Source organism: Mobula birostris, chromosome 6 (genome assembly GCF_030028105.1).
Source record: "Mobula birostris isolate sMobBir1 chromosome 6, sMobBir1.hap1, whole genome shotgun sequence".
In the NCBI taxonomy this organism is placed as follows: Eukaryota; Metazoa; Chordata; class Chondrichthyes; order Myliobatiformes; family Myliobatidae; genus Mobula; species Mobula birostris.
The window spans coordinates 54633699-54647635 of NC_092375.1; the positions used below are offsets into that span (position 1 = coordinate 54633699).

The window sequence follows — 13937 nt, forward strand, 5'->3', positions numbered from 1 at the left end:
TGCAGTTGCTATTACTAGAGATATGATGTTTTGGAAACTGAAATTTCTGAAGGTAGATAAGTCACCTGGACCAGATGGACTACACCATAGGGTTCTAAAGTTGGTAGATGAAGAGATTGTGGAGGCATTAGTAATGATTGTTCAAAAATCAATCATTTCTGGCATGGTTCCAGAGGACTGGAAAATAGCAAATTTCACTTCTCTCTTCAAAAAAGGAGGAAGGCAGAAGAAAGGAAATTATAGGTCAGTTAGCCAAAGAGTGAGAATAAAGAGATTCTTTTCAGATTGGCTGACTGTAACTAGTGGTGTTCCACAGTGGTCTGTCCTGGGATGCTTCTTACGCTATATGTTAATCATTTAAATGAAGGAATTGATGGCGTTGTGGCCAAGATTGAGTTCAATATGAAGATAGGTGGAGGGGCTGCTAATGTTGAGGAAGCAGAAAGGCTGCAGAAGGACTTGAAAATTAGGACAATGGGCAAAGAGGTGACAGTGCTACTAATTTATTGATTTTATTTCAAATGAATAATTAGAAAATGGCTCTCAGGATTTTCTCCTTTTTTCTCCCCCCTTGGCTCTGAATCCTAGCAACAGTCAATTTTAGTTTCTGTAATTGGGTCAGACATAACAGCACAAAATAGCTTGGGCAAAAACAACAGATCCAGAATTAAAATTTCTTAACAGTTTTTCAACCAAATTGTGTCTGATGTCACTGAGGGTATTAGCACCAATTATTTTCTTACACGTGGCAGCTGTTCAAACAAATTGTATTAGCATTTTAGCCAGTTGTTCATTTTCAGTGCCAGCTTCTACTTAGCCACATTTAATAAATATAATGATGTTCTACTTTGAACTATTTTTACCAAGTCGATAAGCACTCTATCTATATTCATAACCAACATTCTAAAAGTTTAAAATTTTGTTCAGCATTCATCCCTAGAAAAATAACAGTAGAGAAAGCAGCCATTTAGTGTATTTTTAATGTGGGTCATTTTGATAAATATCTCTCTTTTGCCCATAACACCACTGGCATTTAAGGCAGCAATGAAAGCCCTCCATCTCTGGTGATGTTCACAGCTTTCTCCATCGCGTCAGTAGCTTCCTCTTGTTTTTCCCTCCTGTCAGTCATAAAAACCTGGGTGGAGACTCAGGAATACTGCCTCACTTCATTGCTTTTTGTTGTACCAGTCAGGTTTAGTAACCCTGAGCTGAACCCTGGAACCTGGTGGACCTTACTCTGCCTTTTACTCTTTGACCTGTTTGGAATGGGGGATCCTACTAGGAGCCAAAGCATAAAGTCCTGACCCCAGCCAGTAAAGCTCCTTGGGTCATTGAGGTATGCAAGCCTCCAAACCATGACGAGGTTGTGGTCCTTTTGGAGCTTTGAGAAGCGTATCCCATTGTTACCACTCCCTGCTCTGAACTCAAAGGTCTTGAACACATTTGACCTTAAGCATGACCAATTTCAAGTTATTAGTGGAAGTACTTTCACACCTTATTCAGGCTATGCCTTCCACATAACAATTCATTGGGCAAATATAAGACAATTAATGTGGGTTCAGTGCTGAGATTATATCAATATAGAAAAACAATGGTAGAGACTCACAAATAGTGATGAAATGGCTATGCTAATGAGATAAGTTCAAGTTGAATTGTCGTTTGACCATACTCATGAATACAGCAAAACAAAACCGTGCTGCTCCGGGGCCAAGGTGCAAAACAGTATCAACAGTCACACGCAGCACAGATCACATATAGCACATATAGTTTCCATAGCAATAAAACATAATCACACAAAAAATATAGCCCAGGTCCCTAAGGGTCATAGCCTGTAGATTGATGGTGCGTGGGATGCTGACCTGGAGCCACGTTCCTGCAAGAAGTATGTAGCAGTTTCTCAACCGCAGACAAATGCAATCTGATTTGTCTTCCCCCAAGCAAACACTTGCAGGGCAGCACCAAGGGGAGTGGCCAACACTCAATCCAGCATCGATGTCTATCGTGCTACACTGCCTCTGGCATCTCCTCCCTTGGGCAACTGCAACAGGCTACCACACGGCATGAGGGCCTGGTCCTCATTAGAACAGAAGGTGTGCAGCTCCTCTGCTGTTGGTCTCAGCAAACAAATAAAATAAAAAGCACTACGTTTATTGTTACTTTTCAATTACATTATTTCAGAAGTGTTTCAGTGACCAAGTGAAGCCATAAGGTTCTGTATGAATATAGTAGGACTAGAAATTAGATAAGATGGAAAAAATAACAGAATAGAAAGGTAAGTTGATATTAGATGAAGAGGACTTGGACAAAGCCTGCTTGTAGTGTGAATATAGAGAGAGACCAGCCAGGCCATTCAAAATGGCCGACTTAGTTGCACGGACTCTTGGTAGAATTTAACATTATCATTAAGTTTATTAAACCTTTGCATTATCTAGCCAAATACAAAACAGTTTTTTGACTATTAAGTTCTGTTGAGGGGAATACATCTGTAATTGTACTAATAAGACTAAAACCAGTTACTATTCTTGCATTTTATTCCTGTTTTTGGCACTGTGACAAGACTGTCCTATCCACGTGCAGGGTGCCACATAAATGGTAGTTTTTTTTACACTACAGTAAAGCAGCTTCAGACAAAAACTAGATGTTAAGTTACTTTTGCAATGAAGATCTACTCCATTTTTGACACTCAGTTTGACTCACCACGAACGTATACATTGTCAATGGCAGAAAAGCAATTTCCTTGGGTACATCTAATGACACAAGGGATCAGCCCTGCTTTTGTTTGCTTTTTGTTGAGTTCCTTTAGTAATTAATGCCTAAGTCAGGACAAGAAAGGTAATATTTAAAGCCTTTGTTACATTTCCACACTTTCTAGTTGAGGATTTATCTTCAAAAGAAATCTTTTTTTTAAATCATAGTGGCTTTCTGTAAGAGCAAGCTTACTTGTTAAAGAATGATATTTACAGGTTGAGTAGTGAGTCTGACTTGCTATAAAAAGCTAATGAATGTACCAGGAGAATGGGTACTGCACATGCATCCTCCACAAGGTTTTAATTGTAGAGCTGATCTCCAAACATTTTCAACATACATAATACAGATTGAGACAAGAGAGGAGGAGGTCATTCAGTCCATTAAGCTCATGGTGATCCTACAAAACAGCATTCCAATTTCAAGGCTTTGCATCCTTTTCTAAATTGTAGAGTTTAGAAACAAGCACAATACATCATGAGGTTTAATCAGCTTTTGCTATTCTCCTCATTCATGAGCAGTGATGCTTGTATTTTGCAATTCACCTAAAGAACACTGAATAATTGTGGTGTGAACTTCTATAATTTGACCCTTTTTGGAATGTATTCTGTCAGGAGAAATTGTATTTACAGAACTGACAAAGTTCAAAGTAATTATCAAAGTACATATGTCACCATATACTACCCCGAAATTCATTTTATTGCAGGCATTCATAGTAGAACAAAGAAATACAATAAAATCAATGAAAAGCTACAGACAAAGACAAAAAACAAATGAGCAAAAGAAGGCAAGCTATGCAAATACAAAATAAATAAATAATGCTGAGAACATGAGTTGTTGAGACCTTAAAAGTGAGTCCATAGGTTGTGGAATCATTTCAATGTTGAGATGAACTAAGTTATCTACAATAGTTCAGGAGCTTGAAGGTTGAAAGGTAATATATGTTCCTGAACCTGGTTGTGTGGAAACTAAGTTGGCTGTACCTCCTTCCCAATGGCAGCACTGAGAAGAGAACATGACCAAATGATGGGGGTCCTTGATGATGGATGCTGTTTTATTGTGTTAGCATGCCTTTTAGGTGTGCTCAGTGTTGTGGAGGGCTTTTTCCTGTGATGTACTAGACTATGTCCATTACTTTTTATAGGTTTTCTCCCCCCATTCTTAGATATTGGTGTTTCCATACTGGTCCATGATGCAACCAGTTAGAATACTATCCACTGTGCGCCTTTGGAAGTTATCAACGTTTTTGATGACATGCAGAATATGTGCAAACTTTCAAGAAAGTAACAGCATCCATGTATTGTTCCCAGGAAAGAACGTCTGAAGTAATAACAAGTTGCAACTTACACTTAGTTGCCACTTTAGGTACACTGTACAATCCATTAATGCAAATATCTAAACAGCCAATTAGGTGGCAGCAACTCAATGCATACAAGCTTGCAGACATGGTCAAGATGTTCTGTTATTGATCAGACCAAATATCAGAATGGAGAAGGAATGTGATTGAAGTGACATTGAGAGTTGTATAATTGTTGGTGCCAAGACAGGTGGTTTGAGTACCTCAGAAGCTGTTTCTCACACCATTTCTCCCACAATGGTCTCTAAAGTTTAAAGAAAACGGTGCAAAAACAAAATCAAAAAAAATAATGACCAGTGAGTGGCAGTTCTGTGGGCAAATATACCTTGTTAATCTTGTTAACGATCAGGGGAGAATGTCAAGACTGGTTCAAGCTGACAAGAAGGCAACAATAGCTGAAATAACCACATGTTATAAAGTGGTGTGCGGAAGAGCATTTCTCAATGCAGTACATGTCAAACCTTGAAGTGGATGGCCACATCTGTGGAAGACCACAAACATATTTGATCACTTTATTTGATACAAAATGTATCTAATAATGTGGCCACTGAGTGTAAAATTATTAACCCTTTTCATCTCCAATCCCCTAATGAGGAGTGGCTCATGGTCCTCTGGTTTCTTCCTACTGTAGTCAATAATCAGCTCTTTGGTCTTACTGACGTTGAGTGAAATGTTGTCGTTATGGCATCACTCAGCCAGATTCCCAATCTCTTTCCTGTATGCTGATTTGTCACCACCTTTGATTTGGTCAACAGGGGTGTTGTCAGCAAAATTAAATATGGCATTGGAGCTTCACTTATATTCACAGTTCTAAGTATAAAGCAAGTAGAACAGGGGGCTAAGCACACAGCCTTGTGGTGCACCTGCATTGATGGCAATTGTGGAGGAGATGTTGTTGTCAATCTGAACTGACTGGGGGTCTGCAAGTGAGGAAATCGAGTATCCAATTGCACAAAGAGGCATTGAAGCCAAGGTCTTGGACCTTATTGATTAGATTCAAAGGATTGATAGTGTTAAAAGCTGAGCTGTAGTCAATGAAGAGCATCCTGATGTATGCACCTTCATTGTCCAGAATTTCCAGAGCTGAGGAGAGCCAATGAAATGGCATCTGCTGTTGACCTGTTGTGATGAGTAGGCAAGTTGGAACAGAACCAAGTTATTTATCAGGCAGGAGTTGATGTGCTTCATTACCAACCTCTCAAAGCTCTTTATCACAATGACAGTGCCAGTAAGTTGTCTGCATCTACTTTTACCTTGCCCATTCTCACCACAACCTTCAATGATGCAGGTACAAGCAAATTTTGCATCTTGACTGTGCCTCAAGGGTCTAAGTTGGGTTACTTCACCAATGCCTGTTAGTTTCCCCATATAGGCAGCACAATAAGCGTCAACATGCTTGCTTTTTGACTGGCAATTCCATAGAAAATCACTCAGGAAATCTTTCTCGGATCAGCTTGCTTCTGAATTTCACACCTACAGGCTACAGTAAGTACACCAGAGCCAAACTGTGGCAGGGCCAGATGCTGATGCAAATAACCTCTGCCCCACCAGTGGACATCTTGAGGTTAGAGGCCAGAAGGGTATGCAGCACAACCCCATTCATCTGAAATTTCTTGATGTAAGTCAGTGATAATAAAACTCATTCAGATTCTGAACTGAATACCAACTTTAATTAAATTGACAAATGGATTATTTGTTTATTCTTTAGTTTATTGAGTATTATCTGGTAATTTAAGATAAAATGATATTTTAGGGTTTTTTATTATCTTATTTGGACAACCTTTACCATTTTTCTGATCATTGGAGACACGTAAAACAGATCAATGACCTTTGGTAATGAGTATTTTAAACCCATCAGGGAAGCCAAGGGGCAGGATGTGGGGAACAGTCATTTCAGGCATACTGGGCTCTAATGTCCCTTTAACCTCATGGGACACTTTGGCAGATAATCTCAAGTGATCAAAGCTGCAGATCTGCAGCTCTAAAATGTGGTTGTGGGAAGAGTGGGGGGTGTGAGTGTGGACTAAGTTCACTTACCATTTGGTGCAGTAACTTGGTAATGCCAGCTGGTTTTTGCATTTGCTACATGCGGCAGCTCTAACCAGGTTTATCATCAGCAGAGCACCTCGGTTGTGGGGTTCAGCATCGTAACTAATTTGCAGCACTTAAAGTTGGTCTGTGCAACTTAATGATGGGCTGCATCTCTTCATAACGAGATGGATTGCAGCTTCTTGCCACTGATTATTGGGAATTGCCATAAATGGTATAACTTTGAATACCGTGTTAGTGGAGAAGATACAAAATAGAACTTGTTACTGAAGGGGATGGATATTCTCAGTGGAATGAAGGAAGTCAGGGAACGCATCTTCAAAGAGCACATCCTGTTAGTGTGAGATCTCTGTTTAGTGCGCCATATCACAACCACTCATCCATCCACAATAACTCACATGAAAATGAAGTTTTCTACAACCTGCAAATTATTCTCTATCAGATCTTGCCCTTTCCCTTTTTTAAAAGCACTGATTTATTTGATTCCACTTTATTTCCAGCCATTAGGAAGATGGTACAGGAGCCTCAGGACTCACACCACCAGGTTCAGGAACAGTTATTAACCCTCAACCATCAGGCTCCTGAACCAGAGGTGATAATTTCACTCAACTTCACTTGCTCCATTCCTGAACTGTTTCCACAACCTATTGACTCATTTTTGAGGATTCTTCATCTCATGTTCGCAATATTTATTGCTTATTTATTATTTTTTCTTCCTTTTTCTATTTGCACAGTTCATTTCTTTTGCATATTGTTGTCCCATCTTTTGTATATTGTCGGTGCAGTCTTTCATTGATTCTATGATGGCTATTGGATTGACTGAGCCTACTCACAAAGAAATGAATCTCAGGATCGTGCATGTTGACTTACTGTATGTGTACTTTAATAATAAATTTACTTTGAACTTTGAAGTTAATTGCAGATCCTAATAACCTGCTGACGGAAAAATGTGTTCTTGTTGCATTTGTTTCTTTCATACAGAATTTTATATCTGTGCCTCAGGAAGCCAGTTTTCATCGTCAAGGAGCCTCACCACCTGGGACGTGCCCTTTTCTCATCACTGCCATTGGGGAGGGGTATAGGAGACTGAAGACCCACATCCAATATTTTAGAAACACCTTCTTCCCCTCTGCATCAGATTTCTCAATAGTCCACGAACCCACAAATACCACCTTAGAATTACTCTTTTGCATTATTTATTTTCTTTTTTGTATCTAATTGTAATTTTTATGCCTTGCACTGTACTGCTACCACAAAGCAACAAAATTCGCTAGACTATATCAGTGATAATAAACCTGATTCTAATTATACCATCTACCAACAGGAAAAAGTTGCCTCCAACTAATTTAACTAAATCAGTCTGATGTGTCTTCATTAAACTTCCTGTCTTTCTTGCTCCATTAAGAACCTGCTCAAGTTCTCTTGTCTAACATTTTACTTGAAATCTTTGGTCTCTGGAGTAATTCCAACTAACACTTAATGCACCCTTTCTGTATCTTCACATCCTTTCTAAAGTATGGTAACTTGGATTAGATGGAAAAAGTCAACTGTGTCCCATATGCTATGCTTTGCTCTCCTTATATATCTTCAAATCGTTTATGCAGATATATGTTTGTACTTGAATCCTTCCATCTCTGCTATTTTTTTTTGAACTGTCTGTTTAGTTTGTTATGTTTCTCTTCATTTGTTCCACCACATCACCTTTGGGAGGTGACTTGATAGAGGTATACAAAATGAGAAGAGGCATAGATCGAGTGGAGTTGTTAAGGATAGCAACTAAATACTTTGGTAACTACAGTTTTTCTGGCAAACGATCATCGCAAGTAATGTTCAGATGGAGCTGGGCCAGATTGAAAAGGTCAGTGTGTCAGGGCCCGAAGCGAGGTACAGGCCAATTAAGATCGCTGCGCTGAACTATGGAACTCTCTTGCAGATTTCAGTCCAGAAACACGATTTGCTTGTGGTTACCGTTTGCATGAATATTTTATAATTACACATTGGGCGTTAGACAGTCTTTTTTTCATATACATGGGGTTTGTTTCTGGGTTTCTGTGTTTTGTGGCTGCCTGTTGGGAGATGAATCTCAAGGTTGTATTATATATAAATACTTTGATAATGAAAATGTACTTTGAACTTTAGATAGCCAGAGACTTTTTCCCAGGGCAGAAACGGCTAACACAAGGGGTCATAATTTTAAAGTGACTGGAGGAAAGCAGAGGGAATGTCAAAGGCAAGTTCTTTACATAGTAAGTAGTGAGTGCATGGAATACCCTGCCTGGGTTGGTAGTAGAGACAGATACATGAGGACCATTTAAGATACTCTTAGATAGGAACAAGAATGATAGAAAAATGGAGTTCTATGCAGGAGGGAAGGGTTAGAAAGATGAAAGACCTGCAGTGAACATGCATGTGGTGCTGTTTCTATGAGTACCATTCTTATTCTTCTTGGAGGTAAAGGGTGTACATTTGTAAGATGGTGTAGAAACCTTGACAGTTCATGGCAGGACATCTCTTCCTTTTAGAGTTCTTCTCCTCTGGCTTCTTCTACAAGGAGAACTGGCTTTGGAATCTTTTCTCCTTTCCAATTTAGTGTTTTGAGACTGAAGGTAATATCAGCATTGCCCTCATTGACCCCAGTAAATCACCTATTTAAGCTTCAGCACTAACTTTTGATGATGAAACTCTAACGTCTATCAGTAAACAAGTGCCCAAACAATCATATTCCCAATCAGAGATAACAAATCTGATTCTGATGCAACATCATGCCTAAACAACCATAATCTCATGTTATAAATACCAAATTTGAATCTGATATAACATTCTTGCCTTTATAGTCAGCCAATATACTGGAAATCGAGAACAATTATTTCAGCTATTTTTTCGAGGACTTGCTCCATCTTTATTTAAGGAGAAAGAAACCGATTAGCACTGTCATTGAAAGAGGCAAGGGTGGGGCTTTGATATAGACCTTTGCATCCTCAGGCAACTTGAATGTTACCAATGTTCAAAAACTGAAATGGGGTTGATTCAGGAAAGTATAGGCCGATGAGAATTATATAATCTTTCAGCTATTGGAGAGGATTCTTAGGGATAGGATTGGCATGCATTTGGAAAAACATGGCATCATAGTGACAGTCAGAATGACTTAGTACATGGCAGGTCATGGAGTATTGTTAGCTGTTATGATTGCCCCAGAAAAGGAAGGATGTCGAGAGTTGGGTGAGAAGCAACACTCACAACACGCTGGAGGAACTCAGCAGTTCGGGCAGCATCCGTGGAAAAGATCGGCCGACGTTTCGGGCCGGAACCCTTCATCAGGACTGTAGAGGGAAGGGGCAGAGGCCCTATAAAGAAGGTGGGGGGAGGGTGGGAAGGAGAAGGCTGGAGGTGCCAGGTGAAAAACCAGTAAGGGGAAAGATAAAGGGGTGGGGGAGGGGAGGCAGGAAGGTGATAGGCAGGAAAGGTGAAGAAAGAATACGGGAAAACACAATGGGTAGTAGAAGGAGGCGGAACCAAGAGGGAGGTGGTAGGCAGCTGGGGGAGGGGGCAGAGTGACATAGGGATAGGGGAAGGGAGGGGGAGGGAATTACCGGAAGTTAGAGAATTCTATGTTCATACCAAGGGGCTGGAGACTACCTAGACAGTATATGAGGTGCTGCTCCTCCAACCTGAGCTTAGCCTCATCATGGCAGTAGAGGAGGCCATGTATGGACATATCGGAATGGGAATGTGAAGCAGAGTTGTAGTGGGTGGCAACCGAGAGATCCTGTCTGCTGTGGCATAGAATTCTCCAACATCCGGTAATTCCCTCCCCCTCCCTTCCCCTACCCCTATGTCACTCTGCCCCCTCCCCCAGCTGCCTATCACCTCACTCATGGTTCCGCCTCCTTCTACTACCCATTGTGTTTTCCCGTATTCTTTCTTCACCTTTCCTGCCTATCACCTCCCTGCTTCCCCTCCCCCACCACTTTATCTTCCCCCTTACTGGTTTTTCAGCTGGAAATGACCAGCCTTCTCCTTCCCACCCTCTCCCACCTTCTTTATAGGGCCTCTGCCCCTTCCCTCTACAGTCCTGACGAAGGGTTCTGTCCCGAAATGTTGACCGATCTTTTCCACGGATGCTGCCCGACCTGCTGAGTTCCTCCAGTGTGTTGTGAGTGTTGCTTTGACCCCAGCATCTGCAAAGTATTTTGTGTTTACGAGAGTTTGGAGAGGGTGCAGGTTACCAGGAAAGAAAGTATGAGACACAAAGAAATACTATAAACATAGAAAAACCTACAGCACAATACAGGCCCCTTAGCTCACAAAGTTATGTTAAACATGTACTTACCTTAGAAATTACCTAGTTACCCATAACCCTCTATTTTTCTGAGCTCCATGTACCTGTCCAGAAGTCTCTTAAAATACCCTATCGTATCTGTCTCCACCACCGTCGCCGCCAGCCCATTCCATGCACTCACTACTCTCTGTGTAAGAAGAAACTTCCCCCTGACATCTCTTCTGTACCTACTTCCAAGCAACTTAAAGCTGTGCCCTCTCGTACTAGCCGTGAGTTGAATAAGCATGGGTTGTTTTTTTTTCTTTTCTAACTTGTCAGAGGCTGAGAGAGTTGTATAAGATTATGAGACATGTGGACAAGGTAGATGGTCTGAACTCTTTTCCCAGGATTGAAATATCAAGTACTAGTGGACATAGATTTAAGGTGAGGCAGGAAAGCTTAAGGGAGGTTATTTTTAAAAGTGGTGTATGTTTGTAATGGGCTTCTGGGTGTAGTGGTGGAAGCTGGTATGATAGTGGTGTTTAAAAGTTTAATATAGCCATCTGAACATGAATGGAATGGGAGATTTACAGACAGAACAGGCAGTTTAATTTGACATCATATTCAGTGCAGATATTGTCAGTGAAACAGCATGTTCTGTTTTCTTTAAATACTGTTATGTATGGGGTGGAAGTGGGAATGGAAGAGAGGTACCTACCCAGGACAACTTGTAAAAGTTGTAATTTATTACCTTCTGCTTGAAACATTACAAACAAATGAAATACACAGGTATTATGACTGCAGCGTGGTTGTCAGGACCAGAAATTTTGATTTGCAATTCAGATGGCCTGACAAATCCATCAAAGTTGAAAGATTCCATTCATCAGTTTTAATTTGTAAGTGAAAATTAACTCAACAACTTGCTTGCCCAGGCAAGCAAACTTAGCATACCTTGGAAGATCTGCTTCCACTGGAATTAGTGCTCTTGTAATGGAGCTATATACTGACAGCATGCATGAGGAACTTGGATACTGAGGTCAAATGGGCTTTTAAATGATAAATTCAACAAAATGAAGAGATTAGTTTGAAGACTTTAGGTTTTCCATCCATTAAACTTTGTAAAACCTACTAGTGTTTTTGAATAGCTTTATACTTTCTAAAGGAATTTGAAAAAAATTATAAATATCTGTAAGGAAGCTCTATGAAACAAATGAAAATATACATGAGTTAAAATATTCCTTCACATGAAAGCATTTGTGGTAAATGGGTCTTGACTTTGTTATATACAAAAAATTCCTACATTGAGAATATTTTCTATTATATGATAAATGTACACTTTGTAAGAAAAATATTCTTTTGCAGATGCAGTACATCAACTAATTGTCAAAGAACTAATTGCCATAGGAAAACATTTCAGATTGTCTGCAGCAAACTTGGATCATAAAACCTATTAAATCCTTAGGAATCCGAATGCTGAAACGTGTGCTTAAGAAGAACCAAAGTATCTGAATAAAACAGCACAGAATGCTTGTGGTGCAGGAGCAACTATTTGGCCATTAGTCCATTCTAGTTCTAAGTAAGAACAATCCAATCATTCTCACACTTCAGCCCTGCAAATTTTTTTCTTTTTCAGATATAGATCCCCTTAGAAAATTACAATTGACACTACTTTTCCTGTCACTCCTTGCAATACATTCCAGACCCTGACAACTGCTCCGTAAAAATTTGGTTGTTTTGCAAACTGCCTTCCTTCTCTGTTCCTCATTTTTTGGATCCTTCTGCCAATAAGAATATTTTCTCTTGCTCTGTTTTACCTCTTTATTTTGTGTTTCTAAGTTGATAAATTCAACAAAATGAAGAGATCGGTTTGAAAGAATTGGATTGTGCAAATGATAACAGTTAGTTAACAGTCAAGGTTGCATTAATCTATCTTGTACACGCAAAGAGAAAACTTCCCGGCCCAAAGAGACAAATGAAAGCTGTGATTAGAGATGTGTTGGGAAGTGGTTGATGATGATATTAATAATAAATTATAAGTTTTGGTCATGGCGTCCAAAACTTCAGCATTATTGTAGAATTTTTTTTTCATTACTTGGTAATTTCTATAGTAAGAGTCCTCTTTCCCTAAAAGGCTTCCAATTTTAAACCTTTTAGGATTGAGGTTAGGAAGTATCTGAGGATTATTTTAAAAATCAGCTATGGATCTCTATCTCAGCAAATACATTTGTTTTGCCTGCAATCATGGCACTGTAATGATTACAGAGACCAGCCTAAATAATTCCATTCTACAGGAATAAAGAAATATATATAGCAACTGTTCCAAGTTAAGTACAAAGCTATTTACGGATTATTTTGAATTATATAGGCTACCAGAACTATAATTCTTCAGGTGTCTATGTACAATAGATATCCTAGTAACATCACTGACCTACTTCTTTCCTACTCTTTTACATTCTCAATTTGAATTCAACTGGTGTGAACCCAGAAAAAAATCCTAGGCTTTGATCAGAGAGCCAGTGATTAAGAAGTAGATCAATTTACATCTGTCCCTTTAGTAAAAAAGGGAAGCTAGTTTCAAAATATGCCTTACAAGAATTTGAAGACCAGTGATCAGCAGGTCTTTTTATCTTTAACACTTTATGCTCGTTATCTTGTGGTGATTTGCATTAATGATTTTTTTTTATTCTGCCATCAATTTACAGGAGTAGGAATATGAATGCAGAATGATGTTTTTTTAAAAATCTTATTGCTATTCACAGAAATATCCCAACAGCTCTTCATCATGATAATTATTGTTGTGACGGTACATTTGACTATCAGCGTACACACTAGTTCACACTACCAGCAACACTGTAATAACTAGCACGTTACCTTTTGATGTCGTTTGGAGAGGGAACTTAGTGCAGTATGTCAAGAAGATTCTCTGTTCTGAATAGTCCCATGTGGTTCAGACCTCAATTGAACAAATGCACCTCCAGCACTGAAAATAACAAATGCACCACTGAGCTGCACTGAAGTGAAAGATTACAAGATCCACAACTTTCTGACTCAGAGGTGTTACTAGCTCAGCATAGTTGAAACCAGAGGAAGGAGGATTTTCCGATATAAGCAAATACCACTGTGCATTTGAACTTCAATTTAATCTTTTAAGTGTGGGACTAATTCTCCTTTATGTTAACTATTTATATTTTCCATTATTAAAACTATACTTTTGGAATTATTATTTCCAATTTACTCCAAAAACATGATTGTAATGATATTTACTGCTAAGCAGAGACTTTAAGATACGACAGGAATACCCACAACTATTCACGATGAAACATGATAATTTTCATCGTGTCAAATGTTGTACCACTTATAGTTAACAGTTATGATAAACGTAATGTTTTACAGAGTAGAGAATTTGTTTTCACCGAAGTTTAACTTCCGTCTATTATCCAAAATCTGTTTGGTATTTTCCTGTCCCAAACACTCAGCAGGACAGGATACCCAGGAATGTGAGAACTCTTTTAGCTACAATGTTGCCAC

The 13937-nt window shown here is 39.3% G+C and overlaps 1 protein-coding gene across 2 annotated transcripts in view; it reads right to left on the reverse strand.

The window, feature by feature from the left end:
- Positions 1-13481, reverse strand: part of LOC140199793 (cell surface glycoprotein CD200 receptor 1-B-like) — a 62452-nt gene extending 48971 nt beyond the window's left edge. For both annotated transcript variants that reach the window (XM_072262282.1, XM_072262283.1), the window contains exon 1: positions 13281-13481. The gene's annotated coding sequence lies outside the window, so the exon portion shown is untranslated. The remainder of the gene's footprint in view (positions 1-13280) is intronic.
- Between the last annotated feature and the right edge of the window lie 456 nt (positions 13482-13937).